Genomic DNA, 14,817 nt, shown 5'->3' on the forward strand with positions numbered 1-14,817 from the left:
TATGGGATGTGGAATTTTGCTTCCCTCAGCAATAAAGGTTGCATTAAAAAATTCCAAAGCTCAGAAAGAGCATTCAAGAGCATCATCATTGGTTTTAATATACGAAACATTACTTGTTATAGACGCAATAATTTCTTCCTCAGCTCCTACGCATATTAGTTGTCCATCAACAACAAACTTCAATTTCTGATGCAATGAAGAATGAACAACTCCTGCAGAATGAATCCACGGCCTTCCTATTATATGTAGGGTGGATATCCATTACCACAAAATCAATATTGTACACAACTGGTCCTATCAGCAGTGGTATTTCCATTTTTCCAAGCACCTTTTTTTTGAGTGCCATCAAAAGCTTGCACTACATTCTGATAGCTTTTCATGTGCGATTTATCAACTGACATTCTTTGAAGTGTGACCAGAGGCATCAAGTTAAGGGCAGATCCATTGTCAATCAATACTCCTAGCAAAACATGACCATGACAATGTGTGGTAATATTCAAAGCTTTCACTGACCCCATTCCACCTTCCGGTATTTCATCACCAGTGAATGTGATGTAATTATCAGCGGCTATGTGCCCCATAATTCTGTCAAGCTTGTTGAGGGATATATCTTCAGGGATAAAGGTTTGATTAAGTATTTTCATCAAGACATTTCTGTGTGTTTCTGAATTCATCAATAGATCACGAATAGAAATTCGTGCTTGCTGTTTATGTAACTGTTCAACCACACTATATTCGCTATATTTCAGGAATTTCAAAAATTCTTGCGCTTGTTTTTCTATTACAGGCTCATTGAATGCTGGAAGGGATTCATCATCAAATACCTTTTGGGGTATTACCGTAGCTTTTCCTTTTGCTTTTACCTGTTCTGATGCATTTGATGTTTCGGGAGAGTAACATCTCCCACTTCTTGTAAAGAATCCGACTTCACTCACTGCTTCAGACGTCGAATCCACACTCTGTATTTTCTCTTCTGCTTTTCCCAGAGAAACAGATCTTCCTACCATTGAAACATTGGTAGTATAATTCCAAGGTACCCTGCAGGTATCCTTATATAAAAATGGTAAAGGAGTCGTGATAACCACTTTCAGCTTTATTGGTGCAGGATTCACTGTAGATGATTTCACATTAATAATCATGGGATCACTTGTTCTCTGATTAAGTTTAGAATCTTCTGATGAGCAAACATCATCTTCTCTTTTCCCTGGTTCTTCTTCAAAAAATTCTATCTCTTTGTTATTCATCAATTTTTGCACCAAATCCCTAAATTCAGGACATAGTTGAATTTCATGTCCCTTCTCTTGATGATATTCACAATAATTCTTGCCTTCATTATGCTTTGGCCTGAATTCTTGTGGAATCATACTGGATAAGGACAGTTGTTGAAATATCCAACCAAAAGGAGATTTAATCTCAGAAATGTCAGTTTTTTCTTTCTTTTTGTTCTCTTCCTGAATTGTGTTTACGTTTTTATCTCCATTATTTGGCAGCGGATGATTTGATGTAGCTGGTGAATTGAATTCCAACTTTCCAGTGTTGATCAAATTTTGGATCACCCTTTTGAATGCCAAACAGTTTTCAATAGAATGACCCGTAATTCCTTCATGGTAAACACAGTGCGCTTTTACATCATACCATGGAGGGAATGGTGGTTGCATGGGAACCAACGGATAGGGTCGTATGACATCTGCTTTTAACAGCGAATCATAGATCTCAGCATAGGGTACTGGTAAAGGTGTAAAAGAAAACCTTTCACTTTCCCTTCGAGATCCTCTGGACTCTACTCGATTAGTGTTTGTTTCTTCTTTCTTAACCCTTGGTTGGGTTATTGTAACACTTTTCGAAGTATCCTTGTTGTAAGAGTTTGCATTATTGACTTCGATCTTTTTTTTCTGATACATAGGTCTTTTGGAACCAGTCTCCTCGTTGGATTCAATTTTACCACTTTTCAAGACATTTTCAATGAGTTCTCCAGAAATGACCAGATCTGTAAAATTTCTGGTTGCATTCCCCATTAGATGACTTAAATAAGGAGCCTTTAAAGTGTGAACAAACATTATTGTGGCCTCTTTTTCTGATAGGGGTGGCTGAACTTGTGATGTTGTGTCACGCCATCTCTGAGCGTACTGTCTGAATGTTTCGTTATTCTTTTTCTCCAAATTTTGGAGAGTCCATCTATCAGGGACCATATCTGTCACATGGTGGTACTGCTCTATGAATGCCTTTGCCAGATCTTTCCAGGATCTAATGTTGGCTTTGGTCAGTTGAGTATACCATTTTAAGGCTGGTCCTGTCAAACTATCTTGAAAGCAGTGAATTAACAATTTATCGTCTTTCACATATCCTGCCATTCTGCGACAAAACATACTAATGTGGGATGAAGGGTATGTGGTACTGTCATATCTCTCAAATTCAGGAACTTTGAACTTGATGGGGAGGATTAGGTCTGGAACCAAACTCAACTCGCTAGCGTCAAACCCATAGAATGATTCAGTTATTTCTACGGATTTCATTTGTTCCTCTAAGCTCCTAATATGTCTGATCAATTCTTCATTTACTTTTTGTTTCTCATTCAGTTCATTCAAATCTGGGATTAGATGCTCAGCATTAAAATCCCCTGTTTTCACATCTGATATAAGTGGATTTTTGCTTGAAGATGCAGGATCCACTCGTTGATTTTCATGTGGTTTGGCCTCTTGAAGTGCTGATGTGCGGGCATGGATTTGTATAGGTGTAGTACCAGAGTGATAAATTGGTTCTGGTGGGAAACCTAGAGGATACATAGGTTCTTGGTCGAAAGATACATGATTTTCATGATTTTTTCCAATGGTAGCCTGCTTTTTGAGCATGTCTTCTATTTTCTGCATCATGTTGTCTTGTGAGTTTGCAATACTGGCTTCAATTTTCTCTAGCTTCATTCTCATCTCTGTTTGTTCTTTGTTATGCTGTTCATCAATACGTTGTATTTTATCCTCCATGATTTTCTTAGTAGCTTGTCTAGTACCGTAGTGATGTTGTATTTCTCGTTTGGCCAGAATAATTCCCGATTGAAAATTCTTTTGATATTATTTTTCAAATTTTAATTAATGAATGTTTATCTTAATGAAAAATAAAAATTATACATAAAGAAAATAATGCAATGAATAATGAATGTATGCAAAAGGTATTGATCCCATAAAGTTAACTGTTATAGAATAACTTCCATCGGCATACAAAAGTTTCTTTATAATAGTTCATAACTACAGATACGGCGTAGCTTTCTTATTAAGCTCTATTATTTCTTTCATCAGCCATGACATCTTCTTTACGAACTTAGAAACTGGATCAACATGATGCTCAATAATCTTTGCTTCAGTAGCTAACTCTCCAATATATCTGGCAACTTCACTCATTTGTACCATGGCCTCGAATACCATATTGCTTCTTTCTTCACTTCTTTCTACATAGAAATCAATTGATTTTTGCCATTGTTCATTAGTTCCCTTGAGAGACTGCTCTAACTCAGTGGTTCTGACTTGGCAACTGTGCAGAGTTTTTTCAAGATCTCTAATGCGTCTTCGCAGTGAAGCATTCTCCTCATAACTTTCTTTAAGATCACTAGGTCCTAGACGAACCTTTTCTTGAAATAATAACTCTTCAAGTTGCAAAATGTAAGCATTAAACTCTGAGTTTTTGTTTCTAGACTGATCCCGGTCTTCTTCAAGTTTTGTTCGTGCTTCTTGCGTCATTTGACTAAGCTTCTGGATTTGAACATTCTTGTTTCTGCATCTTTGCATCCAATTGCTAGCCACTTCTTGCTCTACCTCAAGTCTAGTGTTAAAATTCTTCCTTTCCAACTCCCATTTTTCTTTTTCAACATTGAATTCTTCAATCCTTTGGCCCCTGACTTCAAGTTCGGCAACCAGATTGTTCATTTCAGATTCAAATCCCTTGAACATGGTATTTTTTTCACCTTCAAATTTCTCATGCAGGTCGTTCTTCATCTCTTCTAATTCTTTGGCTCGATCCCTTTCTCTCTGTATTTCATTCATGATCTCGCGGCTTTCAGCTTTGTGTTTTATAATTCGCTCCCTTCTGTCAACCTCAAAATTCTCCATTTTCTGCTTTCCTTTCTCGAGGCTTTTGAGTATACGTCTATTCTTTCCTTTCAAATTTTCAACTTGACTTTTCTCGATGTTCAATTCTTTGGTCATCTGTACTGTTGATCTGCTCGGTCATGATGCTTTCCGAGATTTGTGTAGCTCAAGATAATTCTTCTTTAACGTTCTGAATTCACCATCAACTCTTTCTTTGTTTTCCCTCAGCATTGCACATTGTGCTGAATGAAAGTCAACATCAACACCCAATATAGCTTTATCTCGTCTCATTTGCTCTAATTCTTTTGACCAACCTTCTCTTTCTGCTTCAAACTCAGCTCTCATGATTTCAATCTCTGATAGAACCACCTTAATGCGATCTTCCATAGAGATATCCTCATTTTGGTCTAGTAGGGGAATATTTTCAGTCTTCCTGACAGATCTCCATTCCTCATAATCGGGAGTTAACATTTCTTTTGCTGCTTTAGCTTGAATACAAAAAGTTGTTTTCCAGGCTGTCCATGATATTTCTTTTATAATTTTTGCTGTGGAATGCATACTCAGGCGAATGTAACCCAACAATGACAGGAACAAATTGACGACCTTCATACTGCCTTATAACCAGAAGTGGTGCATATCCGATTCCTCCCCATAATCCGAGCAGCATCACCCAGTTGTAATCACCACATTTGTAAAAGAATTCCCTTTGGATTTGCCATGGGGCTCGCCAAACAATGTCATCGCTTTACAGATTTCGAAAGGCATTGATCCACATATCTTTCGTAATTTCTTTCGGCCATTCTTGCTCCAGAAATTCTTTCAATGGTGAGTAGTCCATACTAAAGCACTGATATGAAATATTTTCTGTCCTCCAATAATGGCTAAGGATCCAGACATATAACAATTGGGCACATCTTGAGAATCGTCCACTTCCTAGCCTTCTGCAAGCATTTAACGATCTGAAAGTCTCTGCTAGAATTGCAGAAGCAGGATTGACCCTTTTTGGTAGCTGCTCAATCAAATCTACTACTGCAGCTTCAATATATCCCAATACTTTCGGGAAGATGACCATACCATATATACCCAGAGCTAAGAGATCGAATCGTACTTTATCATCTGGATGACTCTGAATAAGTTCTTTAATGTTGGTCCAAGCAATGCCTTCGCTTTCACCCTTTTGTTTTGTGCAGGATACCACCCATTCTTCTCGTACTCCGGCAATCTTTACTAATTTAACTCGAAAAGGTTGAGTTTTAATTGACTTTGAATAAATTCGATTTTCCAAAGCCTCTTCTATATGTAGCAAAGTTGTGTACTCTTCAATATTAGGAACCAAGTCCTCCTTATTAAAAGTGAAACAATTATAACCGGGATTCCAGAATTGAATCAGGGCTCGAAGTAAGTCATCATCAACTTCGACATAGAGCAAATACGGGATGTCTTCGTAAGACTGGTAGAATTGCAGCTTTCTGTTTGAATCCCAATTTTCCCAAATGCCTCACAACTCTTGCATATCATTTCTTTTTAGAGAAACTGGAGCATAACTTGCCAACTCAGGTACATAATCATCCGGCAGACTATCTCCCCCTTGTCTCTGTAAGTCTTCAGCCCACTGTCTTACTTCTGAGTTTGGAACTATTTGATTGGAACACTTTTTATCCATAGATGAAGGTTTTCCAATGAGACGATTAACTTGAAGATCAATACCTTTTATCATGTATGATGCTATGCAAACAGCAAAAAGAAATGAGTTAGTTCACATAATAAAGAAAAAAAATTAATTTAATAACATCTATCCAAATATTTCTAATTAAACATGCTTTAAAATAATTTAAATTTTCATGCAATTTATTTAGCAAGAAAATAAATAAATAAAGGAAAAAGTTAGAAATCATTTCTCCTTTGTGTACGCCTATTTTTGACAAAATTTTGATATGGCTTCAGATCAGAAGAGTTTCTAAGGTTTACTATATGTAGAGTTTCAGTTCTAAGAGTAAATGTACCCGAATTGTCCTTGTTAGTGCCCCCTTGGGCTGCTAGCCCTCAATTCTAGTCCATCACAGACTAAAGTGGATCGAGTTCAATACGAGGGGATACACTTCTCTATGCCTGACACGGAGAATAAATTCACACGAAGACATAGAGCATATGAATCCCGAAAGCTACTTGCTAGGTCTGACACGGAGAATAAATTCTCACGAAGACGTCGCTTTCACTCCCACTTAAAAGGGACAAGCTTGATTAAAAAACTTATGTTATGCAATGCATGTGTTGTGTGTGAGGAGAAATGTTCATACATCTGACAGAAAAATAAATAATGAAAGTTAATACATGAAAATAAAATGAAACATTAATAAAATAATATATATATATATATATATATATATATAAATATTATGAAAATAATAAGTATATATACAAATTTTTGAAAAGAAAGAATTATAAATTAAATATATGAATTTTTAATTTCTAATTAATAGAGACAATTTATAATTGATTTTAAAAGCTTGACCGGTCCCCAGTGGAGTCGTCAAGCTGTCGTAACCGGTTTTTGTCCGGGCACGAATTTTTACTTGGCGTAAAAAAATCAAATAAATAAATGATTTTTAAAAAATATTTTTGGGAGTCGCCATTGACCTTTTGAGGTTAGGTAGGTCAAATACCTAAAAAAACAATCTTTTAAAATAGTTTTGAATAAAACATAATTTAAAAGATAAAATTGATCTGCGTATAACCAAAAATTTTAGTAAAATAGGATTCGTGGTCGATTACGTTTAGGGAAGGATTAGCATCCCTATAACGCCCAAAATTTGGTACTCATTAATTATAAATTGTCTCTATTATCTGAAATTTAAAAATTCAAAGATATATTTTATAATATTGTTATTTCAAATTTATAATTTTATAAAAAATATTAATTTAAATATGAGTAAGATATTTATTTATTTATAAATATCAGAAAATGGCTTTTAGGTGCTTTAAGACAGCTCTTTTCTTTTATATTAAAAAATAAATAAATATTAATAAAATATTTCTTTAAAAATTAATATATTTTATAGGATAAAAAATATTAGGAAACGGACTTCTAGGTGCTTTAAGACAGACCTTTTCATTAATATTATTAAAATAGGATTATTATTATATTTTTTTATAAAAATAATTTATAAAATATAAAATAAATAAAAGTTATTTACTATATACATATATTAATAATAATAATATATTGCAAATTAAATCAACTACTAAAATAAATGAAATTAAAAACTATATATTTAAAACATAAAAGCAATAAAACTTGTAATAAATAAAATAATTAATGACTAAATTATAACATACTAAAATTAAATACCTAATTCATAATTAATTATTTAAAATTAAAGTGACTAAACATGCTATTTTCTTTATTTATTAATTTAGTGACTAAACTAAAATTATATAAAATTCATATATCAAAATAAAATAAATTGAAATATGTTGTTCGGGGTTTTAAAATATTAATTAATAAAATTATGATGGCTAAATCTGTTATTTTCCTAAAACATATATATTATGCTAATGACTAAATTATAAATAAAATAAAATTAAGAGGCCAAATTAAAATGATTATAAAATTGATTCCAGTGACTATAATATAAAATTACAAAATTACTGGACTGCGGATGGGATTTAACTTTTAATAAATTACAAATAAACCCCTCCCCAAAACGACGTCGTTCGGGGAGGGGTATTTAAACCCTTTTAACCGGCCTAAATGGTCGGTTTTCTCATTTGTCTCTTTTCCTCTCTCTCTCTAAAAACCGAGAGAGAAGAATTCTCTCTGGTTTCTCTCTAGCTTCCCTCATCGAAGGGAAGCCGATCACCGGCCGGCAGCCGTTTGCCGCCGTCAACCTCACCGCCGACCACCGTCGTTGGTGGTTGAAAAACCCCAAAATTTCCCAAATACTAGATCCAAATACCCTAAACTTGATTCCAACCTTTTTTACCCTAAAGAGCCATGGATTTTCCTAGATCTAAGGTTTATACCTTCAGTATTTTTGTTCTCCGATGACGTTTCGAGGTCCTCTGATGGTAAGTCTCTATCTCTCTTCTCTCTTTGCTTTCGATTTGCTACTGTGGTTGTTATTTGGTTTGCTGGATTGCTCTCTGTTTTCTGGTTATTCTCCTGTTCTTGCTTGTTCTCTCTATTTTTTGTAGGTTCGGTTGATGGCTTTATAGCCATTATCGGCGCTTGTCTCGGACCGGTTAATAGGGTGGCCGTTTGGTGAGTCACCAAACTATTATGGTGACTCACCCCTAGAGCAGCGACGTGGAGGGGCAGTTGGGTCTTTTGGAGCCTTCAGTTGAGGCGTCGTGGCAGAGTAGACCGTCGGTAGCATCGGGTTGGGTCACCTGGCAGTGGAGTGTCGGCAATGAACGGCGGCTGTGGCTTCTAGAAGCTTGAGGCGGCGGCTGGAGCTAGGGTTTAAAAACCCTAGCTAAAACCCTAAATGTTTAGGGTTTCCATCTGGTCTGGACCGATTCTGGGTTGGATTTGTAATTTGGGCCTGTAATATGTAATAATATTTATTAATAATAAAAAATATAATAATAATAATAATTATAATAATAATAATAATAAAATATAAATAATATTCAAATAAAAAAACGAGTATATTCAGAAATGATAGAAGACGTGGAGAAGAAGGCACGCATTAAATAATGGAAATTGCAGAGCCATAGAATATATGTATCCTATGAGGATTGTATTAAATGTTATTTGTTCTTATTGTTTTAATAAAGCCATAAATATTTGACACTGAAACATTTTGAATGTTATATTTAACTTCTTATCCAAAATTATATATATATTCTTTTGACTGTTTGATTATGGACTTTCTCAAATCTCAACTAACAATGTCAGCTATTCCTAAGTTGAAGGAAGTAGCAAATGTTCATTTTGCCCTTTTCTTTGACCAACTCTCCTCTCGTCTCATATACATAAGCACCACATCCACAACTGTATTCTTCTTCACTCTTTTTTAGCTTATATTGCCACCGCCTTTCAGCTAGACGTTGATCAATGTCACCCGCCATCGCCACTAATGACTTGCCGTTCACCCAGTACGAGGAAAGCCTCAGCCCCATTCTCCTTCCCTCCGATGACTAAGGTGAATTCCAAAGTAACCGATTGAACCACACGCCTCCCCTCCTATCTATCCTTGAAAGCCCCTTCCGAGTCGCCCATGGCCCCGCTACCACGGCTGCCGAAAACCCAAGTAAGCCATTTATCCCACCCATTTAGCTTCATATATACGTGTCTATTTGACAAGCTATTATCGGTTATGAATTTCTTTTCCAGTGTGTAAAGAGATGTTAGAAGTCTCACATTTGTTTGTACATAAATGTGGCTTATATATATATATTGTTATACTATGATACTCTCCCCTTGCGTTGCATGGATGACTTTGCAGATGAGATAGCAAAGTTGTTCCCAAATCTTTATGGACAGCCATCGGCCTCGTTGATTCCGGGGCATTCCGAAGTGAAGGGTCAGAGTTTGAAGGTTGGTGTTGTTTTTTTCCGGAGGACAAGATCCTGGTGGACACAATGTGATACCAGACTAACTCATGATTTCTAATTCTATCTCTGATCATTGAGAATTTGTTTTGCCTGAAGATTAATTGCAAGAACGGGCAAGAGGAAGTACTCTTTACGGATTCAAGGGCGGTCCAGCCAGCATCATGAGATGCAAATATGTTAAACTCATTGCAGAGTTAATCTATCCTTATAGAAACCAGGTGAAAACCTTTTGGTTTTATAACATTTCTTATTTTTAATATTAATAATTTAATTTATGAACTTGAGATGGTCGGAACATATGAACATGTGCTTCTTTTGTATGCTATTTCTCTCTTTTGCCTCTGCTCTACGCCATTTCATTTGACATATGTTGAATAAATTTACAGGGTGGCTTTCATATGATTTACAGTAGTAGAGACAAGATTGAAACTCCAGAACAGGTTCGTTTCTGCACCGGTTCGCTCAGTTCTGCATTTTACTTAATCTGGTTTGCAAATTGCAATTATAGATGAAAATATCTGCCAAGTTAAGATCTTAAACTATATTTTATCTGAACTAATGCTAGCATATATTCTTGAAGATTTATTTTTTGTCTAGTATAGTGAAATTCAATTTGCTTAACCCTCAATATTTCAATCTTTATGTAATTGGTTTAGCATTGCCAATTCCTTTCAGCTTAAGCAAGCTGAAGAAACAGTGATGAAGCTTGATTTGGATGGACTTGTTATCATCGGTGGGGATGACTCAAATACGAACGCTTGCGTTCTTGCTGAGAACTTAAGGTACAACAACATCTGCCACTACTTCACAATGTTCAGTCAATTGTGTCGTGTTCGACGCTGTGTGGTTCATTTTTTGCAGGTATCTTTAGGTACAACAACATTTGGCACAGCATGCAAGGTATCTTTTATTTAACTTAGTCGAAAATTAGGAAATTGACTTGAGCCATAGCAAAATACAACGTGTAGCAGAAAAATCTGGTCATACTGTCACTTAAATAATATGCATCTACTCGGAATATGCAGATATATTCCGAAATGATTGGAAGCGTCATGACAGATGCTCGTTCAACTGGAAAATACTACCACTCTAAGTGTTTCTGTTAAGAAATATGTCAAAATGGATGATAAATGATTGGCATAAAGCCTTTCATTTCTTTTTCTTATGTATGCCTTTCATTGTATGAATTCCTAATTATCGGTTTTTTCAGTCATAAGGCTCATGGGACGGGCAGCTTCTCACATAACATTGGAGTGCGCTTTACAGACTCACCCGAAAATTGTGACTATCGGAGAAGAGGTATCCTAATCCGATATTCTCCGTGCTTCAGATTTAGAAATTTATCCGTGAGCAAAGCTTTTAATGTGAAATACTGGACACTTTTTAATGGTGCAGGTTGCTGCCAAGAACCTAACAATGAAGAATGTTACAATTTTTATTGCTGAAATAATTTGCAAACGCATGGAACTTAGATTTAATTATGGTGTGATAATTTTATCAGAAGGCCTTATTGATTTCTTTTTTTGGATAAGTAAATTATATTCATCCAAAAAAGAGTACAGCAAAGCTGTTACAAGAACAAGGCAAAATCAGCACTAGATCAACCCCCAATTTATACCCACTTGCCTATTTACATCATCAATCTCCTGTAAACTATAGCTATACAATTTGATTTTTACAGCATCTTTAATACTACTTACAATCATATCAGCAGAACGCGAAACACCCTAAAGCTTCTATGGTTACGCTCCTCCCAAATGTAATACAAAAAACCAGTCCAGCCAAGCTTAAGAATCCTCACCCTGAGAGATTTGCCCTTCAAGTTAACAATCAACCATTGAAGGCAATCGTCCCAATTAAGCGAAACAGGACGAATCCCACAGGAGACTAGCACAGCATCCCAAACTTCTTGAGCAAAGAAGCAATCAGCAAAGAGATGGTCCCGGGACTCAATCCCAGACCCACACAGGACACATCCATGATCCAAGACCAGACCGAACCTAATTAGCCTATCTCTCGTAGGCAGTCTATCAAGGGTGGCCATCCAGGCAATAAGGGAGAATTTTGGAATATGAGCAGGGAACCAAATGATCCTGTGCCAAGTAACTTTCGCTGCACGAACTCTGATCTGATCCCAAAGCCATTTACCCTTAATCAGGCTCCAATTAGTACAAGGAATAAACAAGTTCCTAGCCTCCTCACGAAGTTTCAACAGCTTTTTTAACAACCAGCTGAAATAGGCTTTGTACTCAACTTCCCAGAAGCTTACAGCTTTAAGACAGTATGCATGTAACCATGCAATCCAGAGAGAACCATCATTTGCAAGAATTTTTTTAATGAGCAAAAGGCAGCAAGCCTTATTCCAAAGAACAAGACTTCTTAGACCCAGACCCCCCTCAGACCTAGGTGAGCAGATTTGGCTCCAACTTACACGAGCACCTCTGGCAGGGACATCACAACCTTTCCAGAAAAAACGCATGCAAAGCCTCTCAACATCATTGATAATCCCCTTGGGAAGAACCAGCTGCCTGCTCCAGAAGTTAAAGATACTGAACAAGACGGTTTTTACCAACTGCAGCCTGCCCCCAAAACTGAGCTTTTTACTAGACCATTGAGCCAGTTTTACCTTTAATACGTTCCAAGAGAGCAGAACAGTCCTTCCCCGTGAGTTTACGAGTAACAAGAGGAACTCCAAGATACCTGACAGGGAACTGCGCAGTCTTAAACCCAGTAGCTTGCTGGATCAGACCAAGAGTGTTAATGTTTAAGCCACAGGCAAAAAATTCTGTCTTCAAAACATTTAGCTTTAATCCTGACAGTTCGTAGAAAACCTCTAAAGTGCTCAGCACTCCCATCACAGACTCAAGAGAGCCATGGCAAAAAACTAACAGATCATCCACGAAGCAAAGGTGAGTGAGAGAGACTCTCTTGCATTTGGGATGGAATCTAAAAATTCCTCTCTTGGCAGCAGCATTCAACCAGGGAACAGGGAGGATAGGCCTTATTGATTCCATTCCTGAGGTAAAACTTTAAAAGCCAGAAGTTATTCCTTGCGTTTGTTCATGTCGGTTGGTCTATCCCGAATTTCTTGAATCATAGACTTGAGATGGTGAGATGTTTTACTTGCAGGTGAAACAACTTAATGCAGAGCTCAATGAAATTTTAGCCCATGATGTTGTTGATGAAGCTGGGATGTGGAAAGGCAAACTTAGAAGCCAATCTCGTGACCTCTTCGAGTTTTTGCCTCAACCAATTCAGGAACAGCTGCTGCTCAAAAGAGATCCCCATGGGAACGTGCAGGTCCGGTTAACCGATGTCTATTGGAACCCGTTAAGGACCATTCAGTACGTGTCTGCATTTGATGCATTACTTAATTTGGCACATATTCTACATATGTTTAGGTTGCCAAGATAGAAACAGAAAAAATGCTCATCCAAATGGTGGAAACTGAATTGGATCAATGGAAGCAAAGAGGTGCATACAAAGGACAATTTCAAGGAAAACTCCATTTTTTAGGGCGACTTAGCAACATTCTTTTACGTAAATGACAGTCTTTCAGTTCATGGTATCAATGTAAACACCATGATATCTGACTTTCACTTTGTAGCTACAAGGGTTGATGTGGATTTCCGACCAACTTTGATGCAAACTACTGTTACGCACTCGGTTAAGTTACTGGAATCCTCATCCTTTCCGGAAAAACCGGACTTATTTCATCGGTTCGTGTGATTCTTTCGTTTTTTTGCTTGGAGCATGATGAGATTCAACATCCTGTTTTCTAGTGACACTAAAGACATGTATCTTATGTTCAGGTGAGTAACTTGACCGCACCAGTAGACAAATGGACCGTTGGATGAACACCAATAACATCGTTAATGGATGTCGAGCGCCGACATGGTATATAACTGCATACTTTGTGAACGTTATGTGCAAACATAGCTAGAAATGTATTTGTATTAACATTTCTCATCATCATGCAAAAGCATCATTGAGAATTTTGTTTGTGGTTTTAAATTATCTGCCAGGGAAGCTCAAGCCTGTGATTAAGAAGGCGATGGTGGACCTTGAAGGTAATCAAATGAAATCTACATACACATCATATCATTTTATCGCTAAAATATGGATAGACCTGAAATTCTATATTAAGGGGACGAATTAAAAGAATTTCTCTTCGGTATCCTGAACTGAAGGGTGACAAAGGGCTTAAGATTATATATTTATTGGATAAGTAAAAAATTTGTAATACATTTTGATCTTATTGGAATATTGAAATTTCAGGTGCTCCAATGAAGAAATTTGCATCATTACAGGATGATTGGGCACTTAAGAATCGATATTTAAGCCCTTAATTTCATGTTAAAACTAATATTATTTTATGTTAATTCTATATTCGATGCAGGACCGATTCAAGTCGTTGGTCCGTTTGCAAATGACATCAACTATACTATAATGTTGGAGCTCTGGGCACAATTTCTTTTCTAATCTTAACGTTCATCAGGGTTTTTTTCTCAGAAAAATAATTATCAATTTGTAATTAGAGAAACAATATTTTTCATTTTTCATCTTTTCATATTAGTGAATATATATAAATTAAGTTGCGGCACACATAATTTAAATAAATTTATTAATTTTTTTTATTTTAATATGATTAAGAAATTATATTTTTATTAATAACAAATTATATTGTTTAAATTTAGAATTATAAATTTGATTAAACAAAAAAATTATATTTAAAATCTAAAATGTAATCAATCTAGTTATTATAATTATAATTAGCCTTAACTGAATTAGTGTAAAATTGGTTCAACAAATAAATAAAATATAATGTATTAATTATAGATATATCACCATTTTTTGAATTGGAACTCCAGTGATTTATGAGTAAATATATTTGATCAGTTAATCAAGTTTTTTATCTTTATTCTCTCATATTTTATCAGATCATGTGTTATAGATTTATTAAAAACATTCATCTTCCTTATCTTAAAAATTATCTTTTTCTTTCATTTATTAAACGTAAGATTTAGTTGATGATGTCGTAATACAAATTTGACTTGATCTGATTTGAGTCGAACCATTAAATTGATATGAGATGACATGTATCTGATTTGACATGACCTGAAAAAATCCTACTGAAACCTAAACGTTCACATCCCTAAGTGGCATTACAACATCATCAATT

At 35.8% G+C, this 14,817-nt stretch overlaps 1 pseudogene; it reads left to right on the forward strand.

The window, feature by feature from the left end:
• The first annotated feature begins 8,948 nt into the window (after window positions 1–8,948).
• LOC120133229 lies at window positions 8,949–14,210 on the forward strand (annotated as a pseudogene).
• Window positions 14,211–14,817: the final 607 nt, after the last annotated feature.

The sequence above is a fragment of the Hibiscus syriacus genome, unplaced genomic scaffold (genome assembly GCF_006381635.1).
Source record: "Hibiscus syriacus cultivar Baekdansim isolate YM2019G1 unplaced genomic scaffold, ASM638163v2 tig00001732_pilon, whole genome shotgun sequence".
In the NCBI taxonomy this organism is placed as follows: Eukaryota; Viridiplantae; Streptophyta; class Magnoliopsida; order Malvales; family Malvaceae; genus Hibiscus; species Hibiscus syriacus.